This window comes from Triticum dicoccoides, chromosome 7B (genome assembly GCF_002162155.2).
Source record: "Triticum dicoccoides isolate Atlit2015 ecotype Zavitan chromosome 7B, WEW_v2.0, whole genome shotgun sequence".
In the NCBI taxonomy this organism is placed as follows: Eukaryota; Viridiplantae; Streptophyta; class Magnoliopsida; order Poales; family Poaceae; genus Triticum; species Triticum dicoccoides.
In genome coordinates, this window is record NC_041393.1 from 285,557,595 (window position 1) to 285,568,758 (window position 11,164).

Below are 11,164 nucleotides of genomic sequence, written 5' to 3' on the forward strand. Positions count from 1 at the left end.
GCTTGGTTTGGTTAACTGTCTGATCTTCTATTAGGAGTATATTATATTGTGCAATGTGGTGCTCAGTTAACATTTGGTTCATTTATTGTGGTGTTTACTTAACTGCATGGTTCAATTCTGCAATGCGATGTTCAATTGTTATGGTTGCATTCTGTTATTGTATACCATGCGAGACATAAATCGAATTTGGCTGTCCTAAATACATGATAAACAAATACAATTGCTATATTTCCAAGTTCTTAAGCATGCTTGGTTTGGTTAACTATCTGATCTTCTATTAGGAGTATGTTATATTGTGCAATGTTGTGCTTAGTTAACATTTGGTTCATTGCTTGTGGTGTTTAGTTAACTGCACGTGCATGGTCCGTTGTCTAATAGCACATTATTGTGCAATTGCAGGAGACATTCTAATATTTAGGTTTTTAACAATTTGGTCTTGCACATGTAGGTCCTACTGTCAGAGGTTTTGACCCACTGTTCGACCCTTTTTGCATATGGGGAAATGAGTTGTCCATGAATATCAATCAAGTGAAGAAACTCAGAAAGATTGTTAGGATAAAGAAATTAGCGGCAAAAAAACAAGATCTTTGTCTGCACAATGAAGAAGACATCAGTTCACTACAAGATGGTACTAACTATTATACCTTGCCTTTTTTATTCCTTTGCCCCATTTCCAATATAGAGAAGATATTTATGCACATCCTTGTTTTCAGGCCTTTCCAAAGCAGTTCACTTATGATTAACTCTCAAACCACCTCTATGGTTAGGAGGCGAGGAAGGTTTTCATACAACACCCACGGTTCAATATTGAAGTGTTTCTGAAAAGTACGAAGGACGGACGGTTAATCATCCACAGCCACTGGCCTAAAGTTGCAAAGACCTTCAACATGAATGAAGGATCAATATTCGCCTTCCGCTTCAGCAGTTTTCCAGATGAGATGCATCTGTCTATATACCGTCTATGATGCATGTGAAACTTGGTGCTGGTGCAGTTGTGTAATGGGATAGCTGAGTGTTGAAGCTATATCATGTTGTACTCTGATGTATTTCAATTATGAAATCCTGCTTCCTTAATAAGGAAATGAAATATATTATGTGCTTAATATGAATGCCAATTAGATTAATAAATGGATTATTAATAATAGGGCAATTAGCCTGCTAATCACTTCAAAAAAAGACAGATCCGTGACATTTTGGGTCGAACAAATTTTTTTGTCATACTTATGACACTTCTATGACGATAATTGTGACAAAACCCGGTATCATCATAGATGTGGTGGACTCCTACTTCTATGACAAAAAATCATGATAGAAAATGGGCTTTTCATCCTGGGCGGGCCGGAGACGCAGCTGCATGACATTCTTTGTGCTGTCCATGAAGGAAAAAACCGTGGTAGAAGCGAGGGCAAGGAAAATATCGAGGAGTTCTCGGTTACGGTAGGTGGTCGGGGGCCGAGCGATGTGCATTTCTCTCATACTGTACGCGTGTGGGTGTGAGGCGTTGGGCTCTAACTAAACCCTAGCGAGGCGTCGCCTAACTGAACCCGAGCGATTGCAATGCAGGCTACGCGTTACTGAAATCGAGCGATCGAGCAATTCCTTCGCTACTGCTGCTAACTGAAGCCGATCGATGCTGCCTTTGGATGAACAGAGAGCATTGCTGGTGGGTTTGGATGAATAGTGAGTGTTGCTGGGGGGTTTGGATGAACAGTTCTCGGTGGGGGTAGATGAACAGGACCCCGTGGTGTTGCCTCTGGATGAACAGGACCCCGATTGATCGAGCCGGTTGGGGCTGGATGAATGGGACCCCATGGAGGGCTGGATGAACAGGACGATCCCGTGGAGGGCTGGTTGAACAGTAGCCGGTGGAGGGTTGAATGAACAGTAGCCAGTGGAGGGGTGGTTGAACAGGACCCCGTGGAGAGGGCTGGTTGAACAGTAGCCGGTGGAGTAGCGTGCAGTGGAGCCTGAATGAACAGGAGCCCGTGGATGACCAGTCGCAGGTCGAGGCTGGAGGAGGTCAACGGTGGATGAACAGTAGCCTGTGGAGGATGGAGGAGGTCGACGGTGGAGATGAACAGTATCACGTGGAGTCCCGTTTTGCGGTACGCAACACCCCTCCCGATGAACAGGACCCCCATTTCGACCATAGCGCTCCAACGCAAGTTCGTTTCCTCCGTTTTGCGGTACGCCACACCCCTCCCAATCAACAGGACCCCGTTTCGATTGTAGGAGGTCCAACATAAGTCCGTTTCCTCCGTTTTGAGGTACGCCAGACCCCTCCCGATGAGCAGGATCCTGTTTCGAACGTGGCCGGTCGAACACAAGGGCGTTTCCTCCATTCTGTGGTACGCCAGGCCTCATTTCCATCGGTTGTTCCATCCAAGCCGGTTGGCTCCCACGTGTTCTGTTGCCTCCCGATGAACACGACGCATTACGTTGCCTCCCCATGAACACGATGACGACGCAGTTCCCCGTTCCGACCCAGCCATGTACACGAGCCCTAGCCGTACGTATGCGCGAGTAGGAGTTCGAGACCCCGCCCGTATGTACGTATGTGGTCGTATTTACTTTATTACACCCTGGCCGTTGTACGTATGTGTACATGCTACATGCGCGCCTCTACTATGGCACGTGCGCGTCTACATCGACCAGTATGTACGTACATGTTCGCGACCAGAATGACAAAGCTACGTACGCTTCGACCAGGTGGGTCCCGACTGTTAGGCACTTCCTTGCATGCGAAGATGTAGCTGGTGGGTCCTAGCAGTCAGTGGGGTGAATCATTTTCTTTTTGCCCGTAATATGGATGCACTTCCTTGCGTGCGAAGATGTAGCTAGTGGGTCCCAGCAGTTAGGAGAGAAACTTTTTTTACGAAATACAGTGGCCCTCTGGTGGGTCCCTGCTGTTAGGTGGAGGAATAATTATTTTGCGTGTAAAAAGGAGCCAATTCCTTGCGGCTGCCGTGGACCCAGCTGTCACCCTATCAACGTACAGTACTCTTCCGATGGAAGTCGTTCCTTGACCATGTTGACCATGCCGCGCTAAGAGCACCAGGGCGGTGGACGACGGTGACGCCTAGGAAGGGGACGACGCGGAGCAGGGGAAGGCGCGGCAATGGATGCCCACGCGTAGAGGAGTATGAGGGTTCACTGATTCGGCTGCGGTGTGAGGCTGCCGTCACCGTAGAATAACAGGGGGTGTTGGTGAGTAGAGGGATGGCCTGGCCAGTGGTGGGAGTAGTAGGGGGCGGTGAGGCCTCCGTGGGATCACATCTGGCCACGGGAGGTAGGAGCATACGGCACTACTAGCGCTGGTTTGGGGGGCTGGATCAAGAAGACCAGAGGTTGAAGAAGCACTACGGCCGTTGGATGGACATCGTACGATCACTGGAGCTAGAATCATTCATATTGACTAAGTTGACAAAGCCCTCCGTCCCCATCAACTTAGTAGGCCCACAAGTCAGCCTCCCACCAAGGTGGGTCCCATCTAGCAGGGGGAGTATTCATTTTTTTGTCCGTAATATGGAGGCACTTCCGGTGGGTCCGAGCTGACAGCGGGGGGAACGTTTTTTGTGAAATATGGTGGCCCATTCGGTGGGTCCCAGCGGTCAGGGGGGAAACATTTTTTCGTGAAATATAGTGGCCTGTCCAGTGGGTCCCTGCTGTCAGGTGGAGGAATAATTATTTTGCGCGTAATAAGGAGGCACTTCCTTGCGGTTGCCGTGGACCCAACTGTCAGCCTCTCCACGTACAGTACTCTTCCGATGGAAGTCGGTCGTTGACCACATTGACCACGCCGCGCTGAGAGCACCACAGCGGTGGACGACGGTGAGGCATAGGAAGGGGACGATGCGGAGCCGGGGAAGATGCGGCAGTGGAAGCCCGCGCAGAGAGGAGTACGAGGGTTCACTGGTTCGAGTAGTGTGAGGCTGCCGTCTCCGCAGAATAACAGGGGGGTGATTAGAGGGATGCTCTGGCCAGCGGTGGGAGTACTAGGGGGTGGTGAGGCCTGCGTGGCAGCACAACCGGCCACGGGAGGCGGGAGCAGGCGGTCCCGCCGACGCTGGATTTGGCGGCTGGAGCAAGAAGATCAGAGATTGAAGAAACACGATGACAGTTGGATTGACATCCAATGGTTACGTCTGCTAGAATCGTTTGTTGGCGTATATGATAACTAAAAAAATCTTGCATACGCGTCAACTTAATAGGCCCACAAGTCAGACCATTCCCTCTTTTTTTAATAATTTATATATAGCTCATTGCAACTTCTTATGCAATTTATTGCAATCAGTTTTTTTGTTGGCCAGGGCCAGGGTTAGAAATTTAAATGAAATTTCGCATATTTCGGTGGGTTCCAAACTATTTTTAATACCGAAATGTCAAGCCAGATTTAAAGTACTTTGAACATATATTTAAATTAGGTTAAAGCCAAGTGAAATAGGAATCTGCAAATGTGAAAAAAATTAGAAATTATAAAGTAATTGCCAATTTGTCATCTGTTTTTATATTTACAACCCATTTCATATTACTTTCAAGATTTGCAGGCGTCTTGAAAGAGTTGCAGCCCATCAGGGTGTAGAAAAATAAGTAGGCCTGGATTGGGTAGTCTTTAGAAAAAATAAACTGGGCTCATTTTCACAAAGAAAAAAAATAGCTGGATTGGTCACATGGTGAACATAAAATATAAGCCTAGGCTAGACGGGCCACAGCCCAGTTCAAACCCTGCTCTGTATCAACAATAACAAAAAATACTACTCAAGCAGCTACGTCCCAGGTGTCAGCCGATCTTGTGTTGTTCTCTTGTCTATTGACTATATACGCTCACAATGTCATGGGTCCCAGATGTCAGGAAAACACTAGGAGGAAGCATTTTATTTTTCCATACGCTGACATGGTGGGCCCCTACTATCATCCTCTCCCGGTACTTCTGTCGATTCCTATTGTTTGTTGACCATGTTGACAACGCGAGAGGGCGGCGCCGCAGCAAGCGCACCAAAGCGCATGGAGGACGACGGCGAGGCCTCAGACGTTGGTGTCAACGATTTAGGGGTCGGTGTGGTGGCGATGCATGTGCTGAGGCGCAGCCAGCCGTGGGAGGTGGAAGCAGGCATCCCCGCCAGCGCTGGTTTGGTTTTGACGGCTGGAGGAAGACAAGACTGAAGAAACACGACAGGATGTAAAAGCAGTAGGAGTACTTCACAACCTGAACTGAAACCAGTAGGGGCACTTAACAACCATAGTTGAAAGCAGTATGAGTACTTATACAAGTTCAACCGTACAAAGCACGCCTTGAACAGTGCTACTTTGCCTACAGTTAACCAAGGGTGAGGCCGCCAAGCCCCAGGACAAGGCCCAGGCGCCACCCCGCGCATCCACAACCTTATGAAAGCGGCTTCATCTCGCAATGTGGCCAATAAACAGGATATTCGCTTTAGAGCCATGGAAAAGCAGGAACATAATCTTCTGTCCTATTCTCCAAGATGAACGGGCCTTCATTATTTGAGACCACCCATGAATAAGTATCTTTTCACCTCCAAGGGGAATGGAGTAGGTCGACATAAACATCATGTTGTGACCAAGCGCAAGTCTGACCCGACCATGGTCAGGTATCTCTATAGGAACAATAGAACTGGGCAGTTTCTATTTCAAGAAGATCACAACTGTAAAATTGTGTATAAGTAATAGTTCATGAACAACATATATAACAAAAAATAGCTCGTACCATAAGTTTCTCGACACAGTTGGACCTGTTCAACGAGTGCAGCAGTGACACACATATCCCCCGTGGCCTTCCACCATTGAAACGCCCCACAAGGATCTCAAGAAGATCAATAAAGTGTAGGAACTTGTGGATGTCATCCCAGTCAACTTCAGTGCCATCAGTAACAGCCGAGTTCTTACAGAATAACAAACGATATGGCTGCTTAACTCTGAAAAACCTACATGTGCCACCAATTATAAGAAAATATTAGTTAGAAGTAGCATCTTCGTCAGAGATTCGTTGCTACTTCTAAAGTTAAATTGTGATTAGTTAGACAGAATAGGTGGATTAAGAAGTAATCGAGGCAACAAGCAAGAACCAGATACAAAACTAACATGGATGAACAATTGGAACGACGTCAGTGTGGAAGATCGCAATGAAGATGAGACCAAGTTCTGCTATTTCCATCAACATTCGTGCGCCAACTTTTAGTCCGTAACACTTGAGAAAGTTTATCCAAGTTCGGCTATAAAAAAGCAGCGATCTTCATGGTTCATGAACCCAACTCGGAACTTATATCCATGGCTTGCCTTCACTATGACCATTAAACTGGTGTATTCAGTTATGGCAAGGCCGAGCATCTTGAGTACATGTGTTCTGGCAGAGCTAATAACGCACTACAGGAAAAATAATATGAGAACACAATGTATTCCCTATCCAAATCTAGAAATAATTTCCTCCTTCACGTCAGTGTTGACCATCGTACTAGTAGTACCTTTTATCCAAATATAGCAATCCAAATTTCCAAAATAGTAGACAGCATGTTCAAAAAACACCCTCCCGGATAGAAAAGAGGATTCTAGGAACATACTGTGCGCGTTTTAAATCTTGTGTTAGGATGAGAAGGAACAAGTGTGGCGTCTCGCCAAGGGCGCAGAAACCTGTAGGGTCCTCGCACTTTGGGCACTGCAAATGAAACACACCAGATTCAGTAGGAAGAAAAATGCAACAACGGCGGTGGCTGCTGTCGGTGTCAAAACCGGCGGATCTCGGGTAGGGGGTCCCGATCTATGCGTCTTAGGCTGATGGTAACAGGAAGCAAGGGACACAATGTTTACCCAGGTTTGGGCCCTCTCGATGGAGGTAAAACCCTACTTCCTGCTTGATTAATATTGAAGATATGAGTAGTACAAGAGTAGATCTACCACGAGCTCGTAGAGGCTAAACCCTAAGAGCTAGCCTATGATGGTATGATTGTAATTGTGATCGGCCTTCTAATGACCAACCTCTCCGGTTTATATAGACACCAGAGAGGGCTAGGGTTTGCATGGAGTCGGTTACAAGGAAGGAAATATAATATCCGGATTGCCAAGCTTGTCTCCCACGCAAAGGAGAGTCCCATCCGGACACGGGCCAAAGTCTTGAATCTTGTGTCTTCACGCTCCAATAGTCCGGATGATGTATATAGTCCGGCTGTCCGAATACCCCCTAATCCAGGACTACCTCAGTAGCCCCTGAACCAGGCTTCAATGACGATGAGTCCGGCGCGCAGTCTGTCTTCGGCATTGCAAGGCGGGTTCCTTCTCCGAATACTCCAAGGTAATTATCGAACACATAGACCGTGTCTGGATCTGCAAAATGATCTTCACATACCGCTGTATAGAGAACGATATTTCACAAATGTACTCTGCTAACAACTTTCTAGACAGCGTGACATGTCTATCGGATTTCGGGTTCTGGCAGACCCTCTAGATTTGAACACTGGGGTGCGCGTGGAGATTTCGCCCTCTGCCTACCTGCACCTCACCACCTCGCTATGATCTAAGCAATCAAAGGAACAACACAAGAGACACAGAGTTTATACTGGTTCAGGCCACCATTATGGTGTAATACCCTACTCCAGTGTGTGGTGTGGTGGATTGCCTCTTGGGCTAATGATGAACAATACAAGGAAGAACAACCTCGCGAGGGTCTGTTCTTGGCTGGTGCAATGAACTACTCGGGGAGTTCGGTCGCTCTCTGGATGGATCTCTCGATCCCCCTACCTTGTGGGTGGCTAGTCCTATTTATAGGCAAAGGCCCTGGGCCTCTACCCAAATATTGAGCGGGAAGGGCACCAACAATTGGCCATTTTGAAGGGGAACATCTAGTACATTTATCCTGACTAAAGTCGGTCCTCGCCTGCGAAAGGCTCTGGTGGTGACGCCGGCTTGGGCTCCACGATGACCTCCATCCTGCCGTTGCGACGGTCTTGGTCTTGTTGCACCAAAATGGATGCCTTTGCTTGATGCTCTCTCCTGCGCTTGCTCCCTTTGCACCAAAGAGGAAAGGAGGACACTGCGCGGGCTGGCGCCCGCCTAGCGCCCTCGGTCGTCATGGCTTGCGTCATGGGCACCTCGTGAGGTACCCCTCCTTGATCTCTCCGCCTCCTCGCGGGCCAGCCTGACGAGGCTGTTCCTGAGGAGGCTCCTTGTCGTCTTCCCTGCGAGGCTTGGCCCCTCGCGAGGGTCTTGAGCTCGTGCTGATGAAGGTGGGTCGTGCTGGGCCGCCCCTTGAGCCACGCCGCAGGCCGCAGGCAGGCAAGTCTGGGGACCCCCGTTCCCAGAACGCCGACAGTAGCCCCCGGGCCCAAGGCACGCCCGGGCTTGGATGAGCAGAGAAGCGAAGGGGCAAGTGCGAAGCATCGCGGGCCCTATCAGCCTGCGGCCTTGGGAGCCGCGTGGCGGTTGATTGGACGTGGGCGGCTCCACTCCCCACGACGCCTCGGCAACAACGCGAGCTGACAAGTCCCTGCATGCAAAGCGGTTCATGATTACCTGTGATCATGGGGGCCGGCGGTTGGCCTCCTCTGGCTATAAGTACGGGAAGACGCCTGCCCTTTCGGTCCATCCCCTCTCGCTTCTCTTTCTTCTTCATGGCTCCGCCAAAGAGGTTCTTGGCCGCGGAGAAAGGAATGGCCCACCAGGTGGAGCTTGACTCTCCTCCACCCAAGCGCGGTCGAGGCCATCCCCGCAAACACCCTGCGACTCCCATGGTGGCTCCCCGCGGTCGCGGAGGCGATCTTCCGTGTGGTGAAGGGCGGCTGGCCGCCGCTGGGGGACGCGCCACGGCCGTGCGACCCCCTAGGCCGCGCTCCCACTTGGCAGAGGTACTGCCGGAGTTCATTGTGTGGGCGGCGGAGCCGGCCAGCACCCGGCTCCAACTTCCTCGCTTCCTCCTAGATGAGCTTCCGGTTGGTGCCCCGGGCGGCCTCTGGCTCCAAGCGGATGGTTGTTGCGGCCGAGCCTCCTAGGCTTCACTGGAGGTCTCTGCATCCGGGAGCTTGGCCCTGACCCGCGGCTGGCAAACGTTTGCCCACGCGCGTGGTCTCATCCGGCGGTGCACCCTACACTTCAAGTTCGACACCGATGCCACCCTCTACGTGAGGGTGTTCGGGGAAGATGGTCGCCGCGCTGGGTGTTGCCCTGAGAATGACGACCGCGACCGAGGGTCCAGCCCCGACGACGATGAAGACGACAGCGCGCGTGCGGCCGGTGGCGGTCGAGGTTCATCGAGCTTCGACGGCTCTTCTTCGAGCAGCGGCTCCTCCAACAGTGGCCGCGATCAGCCCCCGTGCCGCCGCGCCCGCCTGGAGGGAGGTAATGGGTCTGCCCGCCGTCGGGCCTCGGTGAAACGCGAGACGGAGTCCTCCTGAGCTCTGGAGGCAGTTCGAGTCTCCCTCGTGAGCTGGTGTCGGGTGAGTCGCGCCTATTTTGTTTTCCCTTTCCCTACGTAAAAAGACAGTAGTGTAGGGCCCCGCGTGGGTGTGCTTGGACTATTTCTGTTTAATTATTATACTGCTTCTGCTATTCTGGTATTGTGCCTTCGTGTCGTACGCTAGTGCGCAGAAATTACTTAGCTCGGGGGGAGGACTTTCCGTGACCCTTGCTTCCCGAAGCCGAGGCTTCGTCGAACGTTCCATGTCCTGCGAGGGTTAGTCTGGAGAGGTAGTTCCCGGCCTCACCAATGGAGGCGATTGATCCAGGCCCTGCGTTCGTGTCGCGATGCCCGTGGGGCACAGACTGGAGGGGTGCTCTTGTAGTGGACCTGGGTTTGGTAGCCTCGAACGACAAGGGCAGAACACACTCGCGAGGGTGCCCGCGGTGCTCCCTCGCGAGACTTGCGCGAGAGAAATCGGGGCAGGAGAGTGAAAGAGGCAAAGAGCCACAAACCAAAGACGACAACAACTTCAGCAAAACCTCGAATGTGGATGAACAAGCCAACTGCAGAAAGCAAATGAGAAAAGCCACATCCGGCACCTAATCTAGTATTTGACGTCTTCTCACCAGCGCAGAGCTAAGTGCTGCCACTGGGCGTGGGAGGGAGCCCCAGGGCCTGAGGCCAGCGCTCCTGAGACTCCGGGGCGTGTACAGCCCAACTCATTATTACGTGAGAGTGTCACGGGTGGCGAGATTCACAGGCATTGGCCTTCTTCACAGGCTCCGGGCCTTTCTCGGGAGGATCGACTTCACAGGCGTTCGCCTTCTTCACAGGCTCTGGGCCTTTTCCAAAACGCAATAGCTTCATAGGCATTCGCCTTCTTCACAGGCTCTGGGCCTTTTCCAAAACGCAACAGCTTCACAGGCGTTCGCCTTCTTCACAGGCTCTGGGCCTTTTACAAAATGCAACAACTTCACAGGCGTTCGCCTTCTTCACAGGCTCTGGGCCTTTTCCAAAACGCAACAACTTCACACGCGTTCACCTTCTTCATAGGCTTTGGGCCTTTTCCAAAACGCAACAACTTCACAGGCGTTCGCCTTCTTCACAGGCTCTGGGCCTTTTCCAAAATGCAACAACTTCACAGGCGTTCGCCTTCTTCACAGGCTCTGGGCCTTTTCAAGGGTAAAATCTCTGGAGGTGCTGGATGTTCCACGCGTTCTGGATGGGCACCCCCTCCTGAGTCTCCAGGCACGCGGAGCCGGGCCTGGAAACATGAACAACCTTGAACGGGCCCTCCCACATGGGAAAGAGCTTATGCAGTCCCTCCCTGGAGAGGACCCGCCTGAGCACGAGGTCCCCTACCTCGAGTGTCCTGGGGCGGATGTTGCGGCAGTGGTATCGCCGCAATGCTCGTTGGTATCTTTTTGCTCGGAGCGCAGCTTCCCAGTGACGCCCCTCCCCCAGCACGAGGTCTGTCCCCCGCATGGCGTCCTGCTGCGCCTCGTCGAACGCCAGGACCCGTGCGGAGCAACATCTGACCTTGTGAGGGAGGACCGCTTTAGCTCCGTAGACCAGGAAGAATGGGGTCTCGCCAGTTGGCTTGGTCGCGGTTGTGCGGATGGACCACAACACGGCTTGAAGCTCGTCGTACCAACCTCGGCCACAAGCCTCCAACTTCTTCTTGAATGTCCTGGTCTTGAGGCCCCTCAGGACCTCCGCGTTGTCCCACTCGGCCTGACCGTTGCTCCGGGGGTGCACCAC